General features: G+C 45.1%; 1 long non-coding RNA gene across 3 annotated transcripts in view; it reads right to left on the bottom strand.

The window, feature by feature from the left end:
* LOC134739182 (uncharacterized) overlaps positions 1 to 20,524 on the bottom strand; it is a 109,158-nt gene extending 88,634 nt beyond the window's left edge. For all 3 annotated transcript variants that reach the window (XR_010125738.1, XR_010125736.1, XR_010125737.1), the window contains exons 1-2: positions 20,362 to 20,524; positions 11,787 to 11,906 (exon numbers count right to left, since the gene is read on the bottom strand). This is a non-coding gene — a long non-coding RNA (uncharacterized LOC134739182). The remainder of the gene's footprint in view (positions 1 to 11,786; positions 11,907 to 20,361) is intronic.
* Between the last annotated feature and the right edge of the window lie 583 nt (positions 20,525 to 21,107).

Here is a 21,107-nt window from a genome sequence, read left to right on the forward strand (position 1 = left end):
AAAATATACAACTGGGATGACTCAAGCAGCTGAAATTTTTGAGATGAGAATAGCAATAAGAAGGTAATAGCTAACCTGAAGGAGAGAAAGATAAAGAAGAGGAGGAGGAGAAGAAGGAGAGGGGAAGAGGGCTATAAGGAAAACAAAAAAGAAGGTGTCCACAATAAAAATGCCTATACAGGGCCAGGCATCGTGGCTCAGGCCTGTAATCCCAGCACTTTGGGAGGCCAAGACAGGTGGATCATGAGGTCAAGAGATCGAGACCATCCTGGCCAACCAATATGTTGAAATCCCGTCTCTACTAAAAATACAAAAATTAGCTGGGCGTAGTGGTGCATGCCTGTAGTCCCAGCTACTCGGGAGGCTGAGGCAAGAGAGTTGCTTGAACCCAGCAGGCGGAGGTTGCAGTGAGCCAAGATCACGCCACTGCACTCCAGCTTGGTTGACAGAGTGAGACTCCGTCAAAAAAAAAAAAAAAATACCCGTACTAAAGTCTTTAAGCAATTTCTATTAATTTGTGTGTTTGGGAAGCAATTCAAAATAACACAAATACTTTTTTTAAACTCAATTGCTAGTGTACAAATTTTTGTTACTGCATACTAAATTAAAACATCCCTTAACACCAAAAAAAATTATCTTTCTGCTTTAAATAAATTAACTTTGTAGAGCAGTGGTTATCTTATTCTGTAACAGTCAACAAATCCACCATTTTGGTGAATTAACACATTTTCCCCTTATTAGAATGAAAGATCCCAAAGACATAAAAGAAGCAGGTATTAAAAAGGTGGTCTCCTTAGAATCTCTCAAATACAAGTCTTCCCTAGTATTAAACAACAAAATATCACTTAGGTCAGGATTTCTAGAAACAGAAGCTGAGACAGAAATTTCAAGGTACACAATTTATTGAAAGAAACTCTTCAGGAGAAGGGGAACAGGATGGAGTGAGAAAGCAGCTAATCAAGGATGTGGTCTCAGATGGATACCAGCCTCAGTCTAGTCCCAAAAATGGGCTGGGAGCTAGCCTTTTGTAGCCCTGTAGAAGTTAGTTATGCTGCATTTTGGGGCTGAGATGCAAAACCTCTGGTTCAGCCAAAGGCAATTCTCTCGAGCCACTCATAGGAGCTGGGGGAGGAGTGCACAAGCAGGTAAAGGAAATATGAGTGGGGTCTAACTCCAACTGTGAGCAGAGTTTGAATCTTTTCCCAGGAGTTTCCTCAACCTCCAGATAAATCAGAGGATAGAGACCAGGGATATCCAATTCCATATGCCAGAAGCATACAGGTGTCCAGCCCCAGCAAGACACCTGTGACACCAGTTTTAGACCTGATCTTTGATTGTTACCCCTTCCTGAGGGCCACAGTCATCACAGTTCTGGCCCTGACTTGTATGCATTCCTGTTAACTCCCAGTCCTCTCTACCACCCTAACCTTGGCTTAGAGTCTCTTGGCCTCCAGCCTGTTCCATGGCAGGGACTATATCCTGGTGAGTCCTCATCTCTGCTGGAATCAGGTTTCAAGAGGCTGTAAGAATCTTTAGGCTTAGGAAAGAAATTATAGAACATTCAAACTTCAGGGACCTTCAAAGTCTCATGTAGTCTAACTTGTTCTTCACAGTAGGGAAGGACATTGCTACATGCTGGTTTAGTCTCTTGCCATAGAGTCCAAGAATTTTGTAAGCACAGACCAGCTCAGATGTCCACTCCTAGTATAAGTAACTGTTGTCATCATTTTAAGGTACATGGAGCAGCCTTGTCCAGGCAGGGTCTGTGGGTACAGCAGGCAATGAATATATCCTCCTCTGACCCAAAGGCAGCCTATCCATTGTCAAGCCAAGAGTCAATCAAATTTCCTCCTTCAAGGATATGAACTGAGATATATATAGAGATATTATGGTTAGCAAAAATGGGTATTCCCAACACTCCAAAGAGACTATGGTGTAGAGAGAGACCAGAGGAGGTCATATGGGATTTTAGCAATATTTACAAGTCAGGTACATTTATAGCTTAAGGGGTATTCATAGAAAAACATTTATAATTATGGAGGCAATCATGAAAAATTTATGCAAGTTTCTGTTTGCTTGTACTTATCCAGATAGCAGAAAACCAGGTTCCTGGGCCCCCAGACAGGCATTTTGGTTAGGTCTTTTAAATAGTCTGCTACTTCCAAATGACAATTAACCAATTTCTCAATTTCCATAAATCTAGCCTGCCTGTGAATTGAGTGAGGAATGGTGGAATTTGTCTAAGGAACTCAACGGTTTAATGCATTTTGCCATGGAGATTATAGCTATTGCAGCATGGGGACAGGGCTGGCTTGAAAAAAGATGAGCCCTCATTGAGCATTCTGTTCAGGCAGCTGCCCATTATCCAGGGGGTGGATGATCCAGTTTGGGGATTTTTCATGCCTCTGGCTTCTCCTCCCTTCTACTGTCTGCCCTTTGGCCACATTACAGATCAAATTAGCATGTCTTTGAGAGGATAGAAGGGGAAGGGACAGGTAGAATTCAAATTGGTCAATTTTGTAGCTTGTTCGCTCCTCTAATACAAAAGATCAAAACCAAAGGCTAACGTGGGGTTTTGGATTATCAGTGGATTATATTTAATCTACACCAGACCTCCCCTCCATTACTAGAGAAATTGGAGTCTGATGGGGACTCTCTGTATTTCATATGGATGCCAGAGCTCAGCACATAGAGGCTTGTCCAGAATCTCAAACATATACATGTTAGAAGTTTGGAGCTGGAAGGGGACTTACAGATGATCCAGCCTTGGAAAATGGAAGCTCAGAAATCTGCAGCAATGTGCTCAAGGTCATACCATGAGATGGTTGCCAGTAGCTAGTGAACAACTTGAGAGGGGACCTGAAACCAGTCAATTTTAAAATGATGTAACTGGCAGGTTGATAAGTGAGATATTAATTAAATGTGCCCCTTCGTGATCCCTGGTGGCTTCTTGTTGGGACTCTCCACCAAATAGAAACTAAAATCAAGATCATCCATTTCTGCAGACATCCTCCCCAGCACTGAGAGCAGAGACTCCTAACACTAAAGTCGTTAAGAACACAGCTCTGAGTTTGAGACTAGACAGACCTGATGCAAAGAGGTAGCAAGAGACAGGTTTTCCCTCTGCCTGAGGAGAGAAGAGTTTAAAGATCAAGAATGAGGAGCAATATATTCCATCGTACACACACAGAGGTTGTCATCATCACCATCATCATCATCAACATCATCATCATCATCATCATCATTATCATCATCATCAAAGGAAGGAGCAAGAAATGGGAGAGGGTTCCTCATGAGGGGTGAGGACAGCTGAGAGAGAAGAGGAAGTCCTTTGCTTCTCTTCCAGAGGTTTCTGACAGTGGCAATCTCATGGAACTACCTCATTGGAGCCAGCAGAGTGTTAGAGAGCTGGTACAGGAGAGGTACAGGAGGCAGGCATCAGGCTGTCTTCAGCCCCCAAGTGGTGTGGAGGAGACTCTGCAGGTCCCACATAGCCAGCAGAAAGAGTCAGCACGCTCTTGAAAGTTGCCAGATGAGTGAGGTAATTCAGGGAGACAAACACCAAAAAAGGGTGCACCTTATATGGTGGTTGGGATGGGTAGAGGAAAGGAAGCATGACTGATTTGATTCTAAGAGAACTTTTTGGAAACCAGACCACCCACTTGCCACACCCAGAGTGTGAATTACATGAGCAACACTCCTCAGCAGGCTGCCCACGTCCAGTCCACCTGCATGGAGAAGCTGGTTACCATGCTGCATGCAGGCACCCAAAGTAGAAGAGGTCAAGGTGGCTGCTCCCTCCCACACATCCAGTCACGAAGACCTCCATTCACCACCTGCTCCTCAGAGACTAAGTTAGGACAAAAGCAGGGGGAGAGGCAAGAAATCCCACAGTCATTTTGGGTTAGACTGTGAACAAATTGCAAATTGCAGATCCTAAGTTAACCCTAATAATGACTGGAGTCATTACATAAACTGGATGATGTTTCCTGCCACCCAGTAGAACTGGGGCTTATATTCCATGGGGAGAAAGAAAAGGAGTTTCGTCGCTGTACTTGGTGTCTAGGGGGCTGCTTTAACTGTGAAATTCCATATCCAAGACATTCCCTTTATGGGTGAGCTCTCCTCTATCTCCTGAAAACCAACTAAAAGAGATAGAACCCCACACTCAACCTCCAGGGACAAACCGGTGGGAGGAAACGGATATTCAGTGGGCGCCTGTTATGTCCCTGCCCTGTAGTAAACACCTTCGCCATCCTTAGCGTCTTTTCTATTTGCAATATCTGTGCAAAGAGAAAGAGCTCATCCTTGTTTTAGGGAAACGCAGCTAGGACCTATGAGCTACGTTAATATCCGGTCTCAGTGATGCCAAAGCCCTTTCCTCTTCCGTCAAGCTGCCTCGGGGCAGAACTTAGAAAGGCTGAGAAACATCCTCATTCCTCCCTCCGCACACTCCCACCCTGAGTGCTTTAAGAGTAGGACAGTCAGCAGCTGAGCACACAAATGCAGCCCTGTCTGGGAACAGGGAGCCCAAGGGGATGCAGCGGTGGCCTTTGGAGGGGTCAGTGACAGCTGTGTAATCGGGGAAGTGCCTTGTCCAATTGGAAGCCCACCCTCCCTTTGAACTATGCGCAATCCCCCCTAGCCGCCTGCCCCCGGCTCCCTCCTCCCAGGCTCTGGGTTGAGTTTTTTCCTTGGCAAATCACACCATTCCGCTGGGAGGGCGTCTTGTTGAGCTTGGCGGTGTTGACACAGCAGTCTCTGGACACGTTCCGGGAAAGCAGGCTACAGCATGTGAGATGAATTTTCTCCTGAACTGTGTGGTTTCCAATGTGTTAGAAAAACAAACTTGGAGAAGTCTGCTTGGCGTGTGTGCATGTGCAGACCCCACTTCCGGAGTCGAAAATGCTGTTGGCCTTCGCCCCTGTTACTTTAAAAAAAAAAAGAAAGAAAGAAAAGAAAGAAAAGTCCGTCCTCCCAGCGTCTGGTTCCCTGAAACCTGAGGCAGCGTGGACAATGGGAGCTCTTTCAAGTCGCAGCCCCAGCGGCCACGTGACTGCGCCTTTGTGCCGGGAGTGGAGGCAAGTGGAAGCTGCCTGGGTGTCTGGACATTGGGGCCCTTTCAGTGTTGCTGAGCTGCTGGGCCTCACCTCTCCACCGCCTGCCTCCAGGCCCTTGGCTACCCCTCTTCCTCCCAAACATCCAGTTCCTGTTCCCAAAATAACTGCCCACAGGAAACTGCCTCGAGGTGGGGCCTCTGCAGTGGGTGAATTCTTAGCGCCCCTGCATGGATCTCCGGACCTGGCAGGGCCAGTGAAGACAGCGACTGCCCATCACTGCTACGGTTCACAAGCTGTGATGCCAGGAGGGCCGGCAACACCCACTCTTCACGCTCCTCCCATCCCATAACTTCTGTTTTTCCCATAAAAGCAAAGCCAGGCAGCAGCCAAGTCTGACTCCTTTCACTGCTTTTCCATCCTTCAGGAAAGGTGTTCAAGTACTTTTGACCTTGAGATGCACTGGCCAGTAATGCCTTCTTTCTCAACAGAGACTGTGGCTACCTGGCCACAGGGCAATGAAAGCACTCCATCTGGAAACTACTGCTCCCTCACCTCCCATCTTCCCATGAAACAAGCCAAAGAAGCCCCCTTTGTTGCAGAATAGAGAGGTCCCTGCTCCTCCTTACCAGGGAGAGAGGAGGCAGGGCTGACTCTGGAATCAGAGTCCTGGAAGGTAGTCACCCTCGGCACTCCAAGTGATAGGACGCCCGCAAGGGGGTCACTCGTCTAGATTTCATCAGTGTAGCTAAAGTAGGTGTTATCCAATTCTCTAAGCCAGTGGTTCTCAACCCCAGCGGCACACCGGGATCACTGGGGACCTTTCACTACTTCTTTACCCAAGCAACCTCCAAACCAAGAAAATAAGAATCTCCAGGGGGTAGGACCAGGCACTGGTATTTTAAAAAAACTCCCCAGATGGTTCCAACATGCAGCCAAGTTTGAGAACCACTGGCTTAGCGGTCCTTCTCAAACTCTAATATATATGTGAACCACCTGGGATCTTGTTAAAAACATAAGTTCTGGTTCAGCCTGAGATTCTGGAGGCCTAACAAGGAGTGCTGACTCCGCTGATCTATGGACCACACTTCAAGTAGCCAGGCCTAAGAGTCTTTAATGATACCCAGTACCTCTCCCTGGTTGAATGGGCAGAAACAACAAGGAGATAGGATGGGAGGGTCTACAGAGGACTTGCGGACTTCTAGGTCTTGAAGGGATTGCTGAGATGGAAGTCACATCCATGCATTTGGGAAATCTCTTCAATGGTGGAGAGATCTGGTTGTCAGTGGGATTGTGTCTGAATTTGGGTTAGAGTAAAATATAAACTTCACTCTTCAAAGCTAGGTTAAGAGAACTGACATGGGAGGAAATCACCTCCTACCTTCCAGCTCTTTGCCTAACGCTAAGGATAGTGACAGTCTTACACTGACCCACTGAGTGACATAAAGCCCTATTTGGGATTGTCAAAAACCGTCTGGCCTGAAGAGGACCATGGGATCTCAGGGAGCTCAAGCAATGAGGGGGATGAGGCAAAGGTGGTTCCTCCTCTCAGGGTGTCTCGGTGTTTCAAATACAGCTGACGTGCTCTGTCTACAACAGGGAAATCCTTTTTGTTGGCTATTTCCGTTCTGATTCAGAGCTAGTCAGTGCCTTCAAAAATACAAATAACATCAGAGCCTCATAACAGGTTTCTCAGAGTTACACTGCCACAAAATCCAGAGCCTTTCTTTGAGCCACAATAGCAAACCCTCTGGTCTAAAGGACCAAAGCAATAAGGCACTGACACAGGTGGGATTTGGGACTCATAGTTCTCCCCAAGCCTCATTTTCTCATTGGTAAGATGGGCGTAACAAAAGTATATACCTTTTCAGATTATATGAAAATTAAATAGTGTGTATAAAGCACATTGCACAACAGTTGGCAAATAGTAAATGCTCAATAAATGCTAGCTGCTATAATAATACTATTATTAAAATAATATTCATCTCATAGAATGTGAAAGCTAGCATAATGCTTAGCACATAGAAGATGTGCAATAAACACTTGCAAAATCTAAGCCAAAGATAAGTTTTTCTTTTATGCTCTCTTTTGCTTTCTTAGGGTATCTATCAGCCTTTAGTTGGTTTCCATCTTCCTGCCCCTTCTTTAATCACCCTGCAAATGCAGAGAGAAGGTTTAGAATGCAAATTCCTCCTGGAAGAAGTGTGACAACTGCCTGCTTTACAGAAAAGAGATCTTCCTGGTCGGGGGCGGGGGGGAGGAAAGGATAGGACTTGGGAAAGGGGCACTTATTTACAGAGACTCTGTAAGTGAAGAGGACAATACCAGGTGCTTTATAGATATTATCTCAGTCAATGCCAGTGTCCTTTCCTCCTTACATACAAAGGAAGGGGCAGCATCTGCTTCTTAAGCTGAAATACCTCCCTTTGCATGATAACACCCTTTGCACACATCCATGCTCTCAGAGTATGGTTTGAGGAATCATTTCTTCATCACTGGAAGTTTCTGCCTTTGTTGGAAAACACATCTTTCCCCCTTAAGTCTTGGAGGAGTAAGTCCAGCAGGCTCAGAGTGTCTCTTTGAATTTAAATACACAGGAAGACTTCTAGGGAAAGGATGGAGCTAGGCAGGAGCCATGGCTCTGGAATGTGATAGCACAGGGCACAAGGAATTGCAGTGTTCCCTCTTGGAGTTCTCCTTCCTGAAAACTGTGTGTAGGAGGGATCTGCTTTCTGCCAAGCATGGTCTCTGCATGTCTGGAGACATTTTGGGATGGGAAGTAGTGGGGCAGACCTTCTGAAGACCACAGAACCTCAAGGGAGGAAAGCCATCTGTGATGGCTCATTTTATCTCAATCTGACTTGGTTAAGGAATGCCCAGATAGCTGGTAGAACATCACTTTGGGGTTTGCCTGTGAGAGTGTTTCAGGAAGAAATGAGCATTTTTATCAGTACACTGAGTAAAGAAGATTCCCCTCACCAATGTGCCATCATCCAATCCATTGAGGGCCCTGCTGGGACAGAAAGGCAGAAGAAGTCTGAATTTGCTCTTTGCTTAGGCTGAGACTTCCATCTTCTCCTTCCCTCAGACATCAGTGCCCGTAGTTTTTGAGCCTTCTCACTCAGACTGGGACTTATGCCACTGGCTGTCCTGGTTCTCAGGCCTTTAAGTTTGGACTGGACCTACGTGACCTAGGCTTCTAGTTTGCAATAAGCAGATTGTGGAACTCCTCAGCCTTCATAATGGCATGAGACAATCCTTCCTAATACATCTTTTTCTGTATATCTAGATATAGTCTATTGGTCCTAGTTCTCTAGAGAACCCTGACTACTACTCCATCTGCAGGGCGGGTCATGCTTTGCCTTGATTATTAGAAGCAGTGTGATGTGGAGTGATTATTAGAAGCAGAGTGATGTGGAATACAGTGTAGTGGCTGGCCCTGGGTCTGGCCCCACCCAGCCCCATGGATTCATGTGATCGCTGGAAGAAAGAGTGCTATGAGGGAAAATGGAAGGGGCTGTCCAATGAAGACTGGTGAGGCACTGGAGCATGAGCAGCCCAGCTCTGGCTGTCCTTGGCCTCCATGTGAGGCAGAGTGGAGAGGTGCCTTCATCTTCTCCATGTTGCCACAGGCCATTATGCATTTTGTCATATGGAAGGCTCTAGCACTTTCTCTGGCTAGGGTGGCAGCTATCAGTTTAAGGCAGAAGCAAAACCTGGAAGAGGTGGCCATGCCCAGAAAGCATGGCAGTGCACAGGACAGGCTGCGGTGCCCGGCAGGAGGGAAGGATGAAGGTGCCCACTATGCAGAGAAGGACCCACTGGAAGTGGGAGTGGTGACCAGGAGAAACCCCAGTGACCAGTGAGAGGAAAGAACAGCAGTGCCCTGCAGAGGCCCAGCCTGGACCATAAGCCAGAGAAAGAGACAAAGGAGCCTGGGGGAAAGCTGTGTGGCAGCTGAATGGACTTGGGCTCAAGCTCCCAAAAGACTCCAATAAATACAATATGGGAGGCTTTGACAGGACCTGAACTCCTGTCATGGCTGGTGGTGGGTGGAGTGATTTCTGCTGAAGTCTCATTTTTAACCCTGGGGTTCCTGGAATGCTGAAATATTTGTCACTACCCTAATATCATTGGGATGAAGCCTCTTTTCTGTACATGGCTGTCAGCACAGCACTCACGCCTTCATCCTCCCCACCCCCTCCCTCCCTCTCTCCTTTATCTATTTGGATTTTTGTCTGCCTCTGTCACCATCCCACCATCTCCATTGTCTGTCCCTCTCATCCCTGCCTCTATCCTGTTCACCGTATTTCCCATTCCCTACACTATTGCCTGACTCATGGTAGGCATTTAACAATTTTTTAAACTTCATATTACGGAAATTTTCAAACATACACAAAAGTTACAGAATAATATAAGGAACCCCCATGTTCCCATCACCCAGTTTTAATAATCTTTCATTGACATCCTCACCCACCCCTCCCTGCATGTTATTTTGAAACAAGCTCAGGCATTGTATCATTTTACCCCTAAACATTTCAGAAAGTGTCTCTAAAAGATAATGGCTCAATTAAAACATAACAATACCATTAACACACTCAATAGTTAGCAATAATTTCTTGCTATTATCAAACATTGAATCAGTGCTTCGGATTTATTCAACTGACTCTACTTTTTTTTTTTTTTACCATTTGTTCATTCAGATCAACATCTAAATAAGATTCATATATTGTGCTGTGTTAATAAGTCTCGTTAGGCTATCATCACCAAATATTTTTTGGCTGACCACATCTTTTTCTGTTTCTCTGTGTCTTTCTATTTTTCTGTCTTCCCTTCTATAAACATCTTGGTTTCTGCAGGCTTGGTTTCTGTCTGTCTATGTCTGTTTCTGTGTAACTTTATCTCTCTGTGAATATTTTTCTGTCTCTCTGTGCCTTTATCTGTATCTTACTCTCCTCTCTCTTTCTCTCTCCCTCCTTCCCAAGCCCTGTCTGTCTTTGTGTCTCACATGCACGTGCGCACACACACACACACACACACACACACACACACACAGCCAGGATATCCTGTAAGGGAGTCCTGCACACACCTGTGGCTGAAAGTGTATGAACTTGGATCTGAAGAAATAAACAAGGTCCCTAGCTTAAACATGAGTACAGCTTTATCGAAGTGCCTTCTGCTTTTTGTGCTACATCCCTTCCACTGGCTTTCTTGAGACTTTCTTGTTATTGAGTCCTCCTTCAATAACCTGCACATAAGAGACAGGACCAAAACAAATTAACAAATGTGATGGCTGAATGTCCTGCACAGATGTCCATGGTGTTTATTACTTTATCTGTTGTTCCAAGTAAAATTCCTGAAGGATCACGGATTGGTGAATTCCTAAAACACTGTTTGTAAAGAAAGCTGTAATAGAATGCTTGTCGACTAAATGCTACTTCACATCAATCATAGGGATGGCTCTCAGTTTTGAAAGAAATCTTTTACAAAGTCTTCAATTATTTGTTAGAGCTGGAAGCAACAAACCCAGTGTTTTTCCGTTCTTTTTTGTAGTGGAATTCTTTTTTGAATAAAGTCTTATATAAAACCCAAATATATAAAATGCATAAAAACAGAACTTGATAAGTGTGGGTTGGTGGGTGGAGGGTGAATTGCTATGAAAAATAACAAACAAAGCAAAATAACAAAAACTGACCTGACCAAACTTATTTTGCAAAGAAGTGTGCATTAGTATAGAACCAACAGCAGAATTCAGCACCTCCTACCTTACTCCTTGCAGGCAAGTTCATAATTTCACGGAGACCTTGAGTCTAGAGCTTTTAATATTTTTCAGGTAACCATTTTGGAAAATGAACTGAGCAAAATAGTCATTTTGGAGGTTTCAAGTCCCAGAAACCTTGAGCCATGGCCCCTTTGTTTCCCAGGGCAGAATCTGTTGATTGACTCCTTGGCAAATGACTATTAGCAGAACAACTTTAGAGTCCAATTATCAAGGTCAGAATTGCAGGATGTGAGTCTGCCTCTTATGAGAGTTGCCTGTGCTTGTGGGAAGGTGAGTCCTGTATGTTTGGATACAGACTGGAGAGTCAAAGATGAGAATAGTGACTCTCCTTGATTAGGAACAGTTGCCATGAACCCACTTTGAAATGGAAATTCCAAGTGATGGGAAGAAACACGCTGGATGAGAGGCAGCTTGGATGCCTGGTCCGCAGCTACATACCTGGGACCCTAGAGAACCCACAGACGAAACTGTAAACCTAGAAGAGACTTGAAGTGCTTGCTGTCTGCATATGTGCATCACCAGGCGTGCTGCCAATGAGAGCTGCTGGGGAGGCAGCAGTCTCTGGTTCACACTGAAGGCTGACTGTAAGTAAGCTCAGGGGGAATTACTCCATACAGCTGACAGACTTGAGAAAATTTACTCAGCTCGATATTGTATTGAGTTTTGGGGACTAGTGAGGTAAACTAGAAAACACATGTGCTTCAAGGCTAGAAAGACTGAGTGCGTATCCCAACACCATCACTTTCTAACTGAGTGACATTGGGACTATTAATTAACGTGCTAAGCCTTGGTCACCTCGTCTATAAATAAGGATGATGCCACTTACCTAGTTCACAGCATGTTTGCACAGTTGACTCTCAGCAGCCTTGGAAAACTGGTCTTGCAATGCCTGCTAGTCAGTGAAGAAACTGAGATCCAAGAGGAGTCCCCTTCTCAATCTCACTTACCTGGTGAGTGTCCCAGATGAGCAGATCTTCGCTTCAATCCTGGTCCACGATTTATCCACTACCCCATGCTGCCTCTTGTCTAATCTTCAGGTGGACAAATGAAAACACAGAGGCCGACAACTGCAATAAAGAACAGCCAAGATTCAAATTTACAGAGAAAGAAAGTATATTGGTAGTTGCCTGGGCTGGGGTGGGAATGGACATTAATTGTAAGTTGGCACAAGGGATCATACTGGGGCATGAAAACCTCATAAAATTGATTTATGGTGATTGTTGTACAACTCTATAAATTTACTAAAAATGCATTGAATTATACACCAGAAATGTATGAATTTTATGATATGTAAAATATACTTTGCTAAAGCTGTTTTAAAAAGCCAAGATTACAAAATATATATTTTCTTAGAAAGAACTGTCTATTTTACCAATCATATTTGGAAGTAATTCATATTAGTTTATTTCCTTTAACATGTGTGCTCTGTAATTACTGATTTGAAAAAATAGAAGGGACAACTTTCCTCTACAGTAACCATTCATTAGCAACCCAGTTAATATCGGCTCCATTTTATTCTCCTCATTTGTAAGACTACAGTTTGGCAGCCATGAGATTGGTCAATATTAGAAGTACCACTTGTTAATAGCAGGTACAGGGGGTGGCACATTGTGGGCTCTCACTAGTAGCAGGGTTAGAGATATGGAAACTCCTACCTACCCTAAGATCACAGGATAAGGAATTAGCAGTCTGCATGGCTGCTGTGACAACTAGCAATACTGTATGAAGGCATGTACCACTCTGTCTGACACTCAATAAATCAAGGCAATTAGCATTTTTATACCAACCCAGGGCTACTGAGTCCACTGGACTTCAATTGTGCAGCAGAAACCCTCACTCTCATATCCCCATTCTAGCTGGATGAATTCTAGCCTTTTATTTTAATTTTTTTTTTGAGACGGGGTCTTGTTCTGTTGCCCAGGTTGAAAGACAGTGGCACGATCTGGGCTCACTGCCTCCTGGGTTCAAGCAATTCTTGTGCCTCAGCCACCCAAGTAGCTGGGATTACAGACAAGCACCACCACGCCTGGCTAATTTTTTTGTATTTTTAGTAGAGACAGGGTTCCACCATGTTGGCCAGGCTGATCTTGAACTCCTGGCCTCATGTGATCCATCTATCTTGGCCTCCCAAAGTGCTGGGATTATAGGTGTGAGCCACAGCACCTGGCCGAATACTAGCCTTTTAGAAGGTTGCATTCTTGTCAGTAACATATGGGAGTGTTTCATCACTAATTCTCGCCAATAAAGGATGAGAAGGGGAAAATTCCAGCAAGGTTGTATTTTGAGGAAGAGCAACACTCGCAGGGCTGCAAATATGAAGTTTATAGTTAGTATTTTGTGGTGGCTGATTCCATTTCTTCATTTAATTGTAATTGAAAATGTGACAAAGCAACTCTTCGTTGTTGTTGTTGTTGTTGTTTTTGAGATGTAGTCTCGCTCTGTCACCCAGGCTGGAGTGCAGTGGCGCGATCTCGGCTCACTGCAGGCTCTGCCTCCTGGGTTCACACCATTCTCCTGCCTCAGCCTCCCAAGTAGCTGGGACTGCAGGTGCCCACCACCACGCCCGGCTAACTTTTTGTATTTTTAATAGAGACGGGGTTTCACCATGTTAGCCAGGATGGTCTCGATTTCCTGACCTCGTGATCCACCTGCCTTGGCCTGGGATTACAGGCGTGAGCCACCGCGCCCAGCATTGTTGTTGTTGTTGTTGCTTAAAGGAAGTGATTTTTGTGGTTTGGTGACCCTGGTACATTTTTCAAAGTGGCCTGGCCACACATTGGTACTGGTTGGTGCCTTTGGTTGGAACAGCCAGTTTCAATGTTGGTATGTGGGACAGCATATTACTACAGCCCTGGGAGATATGAAGTGTATCTTCAGGGTCTTAAAGGCTAACACTGAGAAGCTGTAAGCTTTTCTTTTTCTTGGCTTTGATAGCAATGACCATTGACCTAACACCAGGAATCCTGTGTCTCCAGTGGAGAGTGAAACCAGGATTAAAGTGGAAAATCTTGGGGGCCCAGGTCACCACATGTACGCTCAGGGGTGCCTGTTGCATTCCTTATCTGTGAATGGAGCCTGCTGGGCTGACCATGGAGGACCTGAGGGAGGGGGCCGAGAGGTCAGACTGGCTGACTGGATGTCTGTGTTCCAGATTCCTGCATCCATGAGTCTGAGACATTCTTGTTCCTCACTGTATTCCATATGGTTGTCCCTCTGCCTTTATGGGGATACTTCTGACATTTATTGTCTCCTCTATGCCAGGCACTGTGTTGAGCTGTTGCACTACTGTTAACTTACTCAGTTCCCACTACAGCCAGCTGAGGTTTGTCTGCCTTTATATCTATTGAGGGTCTCAGTGGGGTTGTGTATGTATACATGCAGATATATGTGTATGTGTGTGAATATATATACATGAATGTATATTGTGTGTATATGTATACATGAATATTCCAAATTGCGACAACTCTACCTACTTTATTGCCAGAAATTCTCATAACTTTTTCTCCAAAATACAAAGTGCTCACTGCTTTGGCCTGCGGAAGGGCTGGATGGCGGTAGCCTTACTTGAAACTGAGCTCAGCAACTTCTGGCTCCCAACATCCTTGCCAGCCTCTGGCTTCAGTTACTTCAGTGTGTGCCAGGCTGCTGGGGGGAAGGGAGAGTCAGCGATCTGTGGTGCTTTTTAAACCTTCTGGCAGGATCACAGGAATTTGGTTTTTACCAAACCATCCCCTCCCACTGGCACTGAGATCTTACTCCTCAACCCCACATTTACTGCTAAGCTGCCTGCTTCTGAAAGCTCAGGTAGAGATCCTTCTTTCTTATCCTGAGGATTTCCCATGGTGAGAAACAGGACACTCATCCCTCTGTATCACCCTCGGTGAGGGGTGCTCCACAGCTGACTGCCTGAGCCCCTAGTGTCACAGCTCATACACAGGTTACAACAATTACAGTACACAGTGGTGGCCATTTGGTCTGGCATGTGCCCCTGGGGTGGTGGATCTGGGCATATGCTATATCTGGGACCAGCAGTCCTCTCCAGTGAACCCTCAAGGAATGCGGTTTACTGATACTGATGTCCTAAGCCCTCAGAGAGGCAGCCCTCTCTTGTAACTACTTTCCTATAATTCGATTTACCTTTGAAACTCGATGTCAAGTGAGTGACCAGCATCCCGGTCCCTTTCTCCCAGAGTTTTCATGTCCTCTGGGAAAATTTTTGCAGCAGAAATGTATTAGGAAAGGAGATCTGCCCTCCTCCAGGAGGCATCATTTAGTCCCTAAATACCGAGTGTACTAGAAAAGAATACTGTACTCCACTCACCCACATCTTTTGATTCTTAGGCCTTCAGTCACCAAAATTTAGGCTCTCGGTTAGAAAACTTTAGCTCAACGAGGTTAAGTTACTGGCCCAAGATGATATGACTTATCAAGGGCTTTGCATCAGCCTGCATTGCTTCTAGGACCAGCTGTGGCTACAAAGAAAAAGAAACCTCAGATGTGTTTGGAGCCCTTGGTACTATTCATCTTCCTGCAGAAGCAGGGGAACAAGGATTTGAGGGCAAGTTGTTTATTCAGGAAATGATCTCAGAAAGCACCAGTCAAAAACTAGGGAAGTAAGAGAAGCAGAGAGAACAAGCAGGGTACATAAATAAGCAGGTTATCACGGGAGCAAACAGGGCTTTGAGGAAGCGCTGGAGACTGTAAAGGGTAGATCCTCAAACTCGTGCATGCGTCAGAATCACCTGGAAGGGATATTGAAACTGACTGCTGGGCCCCACCCTCAGAGTTTCTGATGAGTAGGTCTGAAGTGAGTGGGGCCTGAAAATCTGAATTTCTTTCAGGTTCCCAGGTGATGCTGATGCTGCTGGCCCTGGGACTGTACTTTTGAGAGTAACAGTGAAGCACGTGCCTCAGAGTGGTCCTGCCTAGGGGTAAAGAGTTGCATATTCATCTGCCACTTCTCATCTCTCATTGGCTGAAGGCTACTCCTGGGATGGTTAACTCCTTGGTGCCTTGTGTACTCGCCATGCATAGCCCTGAAGCCAGAGGAAGCACTCAGGCACTGCTGTAAGGAGCCACAGAGCGTCAGAGAACAGAGAGTGCTGGGGCCACACCACCTGAAGGAACAGTGTATCTGTGGCCCCAGATCATAATACCCTAGTTAGGGAGGCAGAAAGAACACTAAACCATAGTGACAAAAAAAGCACTAGTGTTCCAGCTGCTCTTGCACTCATGGTTGTGTGACCTCAAGCAAATCTCTTACCCATTCTAGGACCCCAGCTGGAAGATTTCCAAGGTCATGCCTGTCTTGAAAATCTCAATTTTCTGTCCACAAAAGCCTTGCAGCCTGACAATTAAATCCAAGTTATCACATTCAGTCACAGCCTGTGAAAACGTTCAGCCCCAACCAGGGCTCTGAGAAAGCAGAGGTTTGAGAAAGCACCAATGTTCACATTTGTTGCCCCTGCCCAGTCTTTCCCTGCAAGGTACCACTTTGCTCAGGCAAGTGTTGCCCCCAGAGTGCCAAGCAGTGTGCTCCACTGCTCTCAGGCTCCCTGGGGTGGGCATCCTGGGTGGGGCTCTCAGCCTGCTGGCCCACATGCACAAGGCTCACTGCCTTCCTCTAAGTCCTTGGCAGGTGTATCAAACATTAATGAGCCATGTAGTCTCAATCAAGGAGGACTATAAAACTATACATTTTCTTTTAATGAGCTATGCAGTTAAAACAATAAGCTGCTTAAGCTCTTCATTTGGGGTAGGATGATGCATTAGGGCAGACTTAATTGTTCTCCTACCTCCCGCCCTTTCCCTGAACAGCCTGGCAATGACCACTGACTGCTGGTTGAACTTTCTGGGCACCTGGTCATAAAAAGTAAACCCAGGCTTTCCCAGGGTACTGGAAAGGGCAGCTGGTGTAGAGGAAATCCATGAGGCTCACATGCAGATAAACTAATGTAGTGGGCATCCATGGGTTTATCTTCTAAGTAGCCAGATACCCTTTTGTCAGAAACAGTTCCCAAATTTTCCTTGGAAATCTCACACCTCCCTCTTCTTTTTTTTTTTTTAAATTATTATTATTATTATTATTATTATTATTATTATACTTTAGGCTCTATGGTACATGTGCGCAACGTGCAGGTAAGTTACATATGTATACATGTGCCATGCTGGTGTGCTGCACCCACCAACTCGTCATCTAGCATTAGGTATATCTCCCAATGCTATCCCTCCCCCCTCCCCCCACCCCACAAGAGTCCCCGAAGTGTGATGTTCCCCTTCCTGTGTCCATGTGTTCTCATTGTTCAATTCCCACCTATGAGTGAGAATATGCGGTGTTTGGTTTTTTGTTCTTGCGATAGTTTACTGAGAATGATGCTTTCCAATTTCATCCATGTCCCTACAATGAACTCCAACAAATTTACAAGAAAAAAACAAACAACCCCATCAAAAAGTGGGCAAAGGACATGAACAGACACTTCTCAAAAGAAGACATTTATGCAGCCAAAAAACACATGAAAAAATGCTCACCATCACTGGCCATCAGAGAAATGCAAATCAAAACCACAATGAGATACCATCTCACACCAGTTAGAATGGCAATCATTAAAAAGTCAGGAAACAACAGGTGCTGGAGAGGATGTGGAGAAATAGGAACACTTTTACACTGTTGGTGGGACTGTAAACTAGTTCAACCCTTGTGGAAGTCAGTGTGGCAATTCCTCAGGGATCTAGAACTAGAAATTCCATTTGACCCAGCCATCCCATTACTGGGTATATACCCAAAGGACTATAAATCATGCTGCTATAAAGACACATGCACACGTATGTTTATTGCGGCATTATTCACAATAGCAAAGACTTGGAACCAACCCAAATGTTCAACAATGATAGACTGGATTAAGCAAATGTGGCACATATACACCATGGAATACTATGCAGCCATAAAAAATGATGAGTTCACGTCCTTTGTAGGGACCTCCCTCTTCTTAATCCCAAAGGTTTGAGACAGTGAGGCCTACCTGATCCCAGCCAAATCAGCATATTTCATAACTCCAGTCCGATGACTAACTCAGAGATGAGCACATGACCTAAGTCATCAAATCAGAGTTTATCCTGGGACTTCTACTGAGTCAACCAGGAAAGAGACACTTTGTTTATGCTAAACCTGGAGCTGTAAGGATGAGCATGTGAAGTTTTCAGGGGTCACCATAAGAGAGAGCCTGCCTGAGAATGAATGCAATCTGAAAGGTAGCAGAGCCAAGAGCAGGGGAGAGGCAGCTTCTTAGGGACATTTTTCAAGGGCCTTGATCCAATTGTCCCTGATAACTGTGCCTACCCTTAGACTTTTCAGGGATGTAAGCCAACAAATAACCTTTTTTCCTCAAGACATTCTGTGTCTTGCATCTGGAAGAATTGAGTCTAGCATATTTGTGTTCACATTATACCTGCTCCTGCCACAGCTAGCTGTGTAACCTTAGGTAAAATCCTGACTCCCACCCTCCAAGACCTCCACTCCTGTTGTGCCTCTCAGGGGCCTCTTCCAGTGGGGACATTCCACAATTTGAGTACCAGTGCTATATCACCCTTCAGAGAAATGGCAGAAAATCCCAGGATTAAGATTCTGGATCTGTTAATTCTCTTGGTACAGCCCTTATCTCTGGAAGGGCCACACCATCACCATGCTTGACTCATGAAAACTCAGAGGTGCTTTGGAAAATCTCATAGCAACCTCTTCCATTTTTAAGATTTCCCTTACAACTCCGAGTATAAAATCTCATGCTGCCATAAATACCTTTTATTGCTTAACTTGTCTTCAAATCATGGCGTGGAGAGCCATCAGAGTAGCAGGAATTCATTATTTCAGTGAATAACTGGAAGGCCCAGACCTTCACTGAATATCACTGTAAGAGAAGGGCAGGGGACTTGGAGTTTTTCCATGCCCATCGCCCAATGTGGTCCGCCATCTCTCCTGCTCCCTCAAGTAGAAATATCCTGCCCTCTTTCAAGGTTCACTTGCAGATAGCACCTTTCTGAATCCAATCCATGTTCTCCTGGGCAGGACCAGATGTCTTCTTTGTTGGAGGTCCTCTTCCTCTGTCTCAGGAATCCAGAGAGTGAGTTGGGAGTCCAAGGTCATGAGTACAGCCCTTCAAGGTCATCCTGTGACCTAACCTGCCATCTTTGTGTTTCCTTTGTCCCAAAGTAGACCTGGCCACCTTGGTTGACCTGGCTGTATGTGTGTGGGTGTGTACAAGCACATACACATATGTGTGGTTCTTTTTGCTAAGAGACCTGAGCACAGCGCCTGAAGACCTTCCCACACTATCAGAAGGTTAGGAGAAAGGTATAGGTTGGGGTCATGCTTCTCATAAAAGTGCTATCTGTTTATAAGCATGTGATTGGTTGCCACTTGGATGGGAAGTTACTTCGTTCCCCCTGCCCCATGAAAGTGGCTGAAAGTTCCTTGCCTGACACCTGACCTGCCAAGCTCTCTTGGGTCTCCCAAGTTTTGTGATGACAGGTCCCTGTGCCAGGTCACCCTTGTTAATTCCCTAACATTTCAAACAGAAATGCACCCCAGGTCATACTTCATTTCAAAATATGTGTCACCCTAATCATATAGAACACTGGTGGACACAAGGTTTGATCACATTTTTATATCCAAGCTCTGATTTTAAATCCGAACTAAGGAGACACTAATGTATGGAAACTTGAGGCCCCTCAAAATCACTTTTTCCCTTCTTTGTAACTTGACCTTTAGTCTCTTCCAATTTTTTTTTCCTCTAAACCTTGAAAGATCTTCTAAGTTCATGTTAACTTAATTTAACATGTTTAATAACTATATGCCGCTTCTCTCTTTTTGGGAGGAAGAAAGCTTGTGAGTATCCCAAGCTCATTGTCCTATGTTTAGGGTCTTCTCCACCATTTTATTTCTCACAATAGAAGCCAATAAGCCATGCAGGTAGGGCACAAGCCGGTGGTCAGGGCTTGGTCACCCACACTCTCTAGAGTTTCAGTTGGAAGTTGGCCACCCAAAGAAGCAGAAACAGAGGAAAATTTCTTTTGTTGATGATGGGGGTGGTGTGAATGCAGAATTCAGAAGCCAGTGACCCATTCACATTAGCAGGGGCATGCCCCATTACAGACCTATTTCTGTGGCACAAAACTGGCTGTGGTTCTGTCAGTGAAGCTACCATCTATCCACATGCAACCCCAAGCCTGAGTCTCTAGAGCTCTCAGGGATCCTGTCAGCTACCCAATATTCTTTCAGTGAATTTCTTTTCCTGGTCATATCACTCAGAGTCTATTTCTGTCATATGCAACAAAGAGCCCCAGTCGTGAACCTGCTACTGCTTTCTCTTCCTGCCTCCCTCAACAAAAAACCCCTTCTGTCCATTGCTGGCACAGCCCTTCATGATCTGGTCCATCTCCCCTGAGGCAGCACATATATCCTCAGCATCCCATCTGGGGTCCCACCATACCCAGACATATCTCACATCACACCAAATTAGGAACACTTACCTGTCTGTTTTGTTGCCAGAAGTATCACCCAAGTCATTGATAGAGAAGAGATGATACCTTCTACCCCATGCCCATCCACAAACTCAACCTGTCCTGCAAGGCTTTTCTCTGTGGGACTGAACAGGGGGCAGCTGGGCATTTGTGTCAAGGTTGGTAGAATCATCTGTACTTTATAGCAACCCAAAGAGAAACAGAAGTGGCTTGGCTTACAGACCTGAGAACTCTGCTCAGAGTCCTGAAATGAGTACAGCTTACTCACAACCCAACAGTATTCAAGCCAAGAGTCCCAAGAGATCCTCTTATTATATTTTTGGGCAAAGTGAGACCTACCGGGAAAGTGGTTTACTCTGAGTCACATGTCGAGTTAGCAGCTGCTGATTTTAGATCTTTGGAAACCCTTAACTCAGTTAATCAAGCATTTGTCACACCCTATCAACCCACTAAAATCCTTTTCTTCTTCTTCAAGCCTTTCTTTTCCTTCATTTAGACAGATCTATCAATTAAGTTCTCTTCTTTCCAAGGGCCAAACACTTCTCTTTCATAAAAATAATTTTTTAATCAAAAAATCTTCACTAGAGATGATCACATGTATTTTTCTTTCTTATCAGCCTTTGCATATTCTTTTAGGACCCGATCAAAGCTTCAACTTTTCCAAGGAAGGAGCAAGAATGGATCTTCTAACCCAATATCCTCAAGATTGGGAACAGTGTCCAGAGTCAATAAGGGAGGCTTAGCCAATGTAGAAG

This window comes from Pongo pygmaeus, chromosome 2 (assembly GCF_028885625.2).
Source record: "Pongo pygmaeus isolate AG05252 chromosome 2, NHGRI_mPonPyg2-v2.0_pri, whole genome shotgun sequence".
Taxonomy (NCBI): Eukaryota; Metazoa; Chordata; class Mammalia; order Primates; family Hominidae; genus Pongo; species Pongo pygmaeus.